The following is a 2,700-nucleotide window of genomic DNA, read 5'->3' on the forward strand; positions in this document are numbered from 1 at the left end:
GCGAAAGCTTGAACGTTTCCAAAATGTGATGAATTGGTCGGAAGACGAATGCAAAGATTATCTGTTGTGGAGTTTAGAGGGCAAGGCTCTTGACTTCTTCACTATTACGACAACAGAAAATGAACGGTATCCTTTCGTCGTTTAATGAAGTCGTTGGAGTCTCGTTTCGGTACCAAGGAACTTCGTGAGACATCGAAAGCTAAGTTCCGTCAGGCTGTTCAAGGGCAGGAGGAGTCGCTGGAACACTGGGCTGACCTTGTGCTTACTTTAGCCACACCAGCGTTTGCGGACCTTCCAGAAGACCATATGCAGTTTGAAGCGGTTTCCCGGTTTTGCCAGGGTTGTAATGACAGAGAGGCAGCCAAGCATGCTTGTTTGGAAAATCCTTCAAGCATGAAAGAAGCTCTCGACCTGGTTAAATAGCACCAATACATATCGCTGGCGGTAGATGGCAAAATGAACAGACGGGGCCGAGAAGACATTTCAGTAAATGCTGTGCAGGCATCTTCAGAAGCAAAGACAGAAGAGCTTATAGCATCTGCGTTGAAAGAATTTGCCAATAAAATGCACATTACCCCGCCTTCAGCCGTGGTAAGGGAGACACAGCCTTGTAGGAAGCCACAAAGATGGGGGCCATGTTTTTTCTGTGGAAGGATGGGTCACCGGAAGAGAGATTGTATACAATTTCAGGAGTTGTTGAAGAAAAAAGGAAATAAGCCCGAACGTTTAAACGACAAGGGGCTGGACGGGAAGACCACACGTCCGGGCCCGCAAAAGTGAAGACTGATGGTCTACCAGACAGGTCGGTTGGAAAGAGAGAGATAGGGGCGATTTCTAAGGGCAGGGTCTGTGACTCACCAAAGGTTTTCAAGAAATCCCAACAGATGATATCTCAGCAAAAACAACAACAAAGTATAAAGAGCGTTGATGTTCCTAAACGACCAGTTAACTGCGGACCACAAGTGAATCAATCAGCTGTTACAGATTCATGCGGTAGGGTCTTTGACTCGCCGAACATGTAAGAAGTATCAAAACAGGCAGAAGAGGGGAGTAGTCAGAATAGCTCACAGTATACTCCGCCAGTTTCAGTAATAATTCCCGTAGTCGGGGCCTGTGGCTCGCCTACACGGAAAGAGCAAATGCAGAATGATCTATTGAGTCAACAGGAAGTACAGTCAAGTTTGAGTCAAAGTGATGACGGTAAAGATAATGCGTCCACTGAGCAGGGGACAAGCTCCGGAGGGCCAAGTGACTCAATAAAGATATGCCGGGTACAGGCAGGTTCTTCTGTAGTGCAAATCACGGTTGGTGATTTATTACTAAATGCAAAGTTTGATTCGGGGGTAGACATTACGATTCTTTCTTCAAGAATGTATGATAAGTTGAAGAAAGCTCCGAAAAAGGTCCAAGATGTAGTAATGCAGATGGCTGACGCAGAAACTGCTCTTAAAAGTTTCATAACAGCACCTATAAAGATGCAATTGGGCAGCCGTTGCTTCAAAGAAAGGATTAAGTGGCTCCAATCGTCGATGACATGCTTTTAGGGCATGATATTTTGCTCCGTCTCGGAGTGTTATTATATATGCAATCAGACACGTTGATACTGGATGGGGAAAGAATACCAGTTAGCTCTAGTTTTAAAGAAGGGAAGCCGACGGTGGCTAGAGTAATGTTGAAAAAGAGAGTGGTGGTCCCACCTTATTCGGTGGTACGCTTGCCGTGTAAGTTAGATGCACCCATGCCCAGTGACTTCGTTGTTGAATCGTTGGGGACACTAAAAGTTCTGATGCCAAGGACAGTTATGGCAGCCAACAGGGATCCATTGGTGTGTTTCATCAATGTTTAAGAGACTTTTGCAACATTGAGGAAAAACACATTGATTGCAATGGCTTATGAGGTATTTAGTTACCTTGAAGGGTCACAAGAACCTGATGTTTCTTATAGTAACTCAGGGTTAAATGTCTCCGCAGTAAGTGAAAACCAGTTAGGGGAGATGAAGACACCTTGTTATCAGCTCCCAACACCAGAAACAGATGGGTAATCTAAAACTAGCCTTCCAGAACATCTTAAAGGCCTTAATGAGTCATCCATTACATGCCTCAACGAAGAACAAAGCCAGAAATGCATGCTTATTGGCATATCAAGATGTCTTTGCACAAAATGATTTCGATTTGGGAACTTTTACGGGAATCGACCACAAAATCGATACCGGAGATGCAAAGCCAAGTAAGCAGCGCATGAGACGAACACCGGCTTGTTTTGTAAATGAGGAAGAAGGGCATTTTAGAAAAATGCTAGATGCAGGCGTTATTCAAGACTCAGTTTCTGATTGGGCGTCATCACCAGTTCTCATACGGAAAAGAGATGTTCGGTCCGGTGGTGTATCGACGTTAGGGCCTTGAAACATTAAAAAGGGAAGGAATGTAGTAAATGTAAGGTCACTTCCAACAGCCTTGCTGTTGGGCTAGCTCTTTAACGACGTGGTTAAAGTGTCTGACTACCACTCTGAAGGTGGTAAGTTCAATCCCCGGCCTGAGCTCAGTATTTTCACATTCACATTATAACTTTAACTTCATTGACGTTGCCAATAAAATAAAGCTGTTGTCAAGAGAGTGCAGATGGTATAACTTGAAAAGAGGATTGAAATAGTCATTATCACTGCATGCATGAGGAAACTGGTGCTTATTCAGTTCCCCATTT

Source organism: Dreissena polymorpha, chromosome 4, assembly GCF_020536995.1.
Source record: "Dreissena polymorpha isolate Duluth1 chromosome 4, UMN_Dpol_1.0, whole genome shotgun sequence".
NCBI lineage: Eukaryota > Metazoa > Mollusca > Bivalvia > Myida > Dreissenidae > Dreissena > Dreissena polymorpha.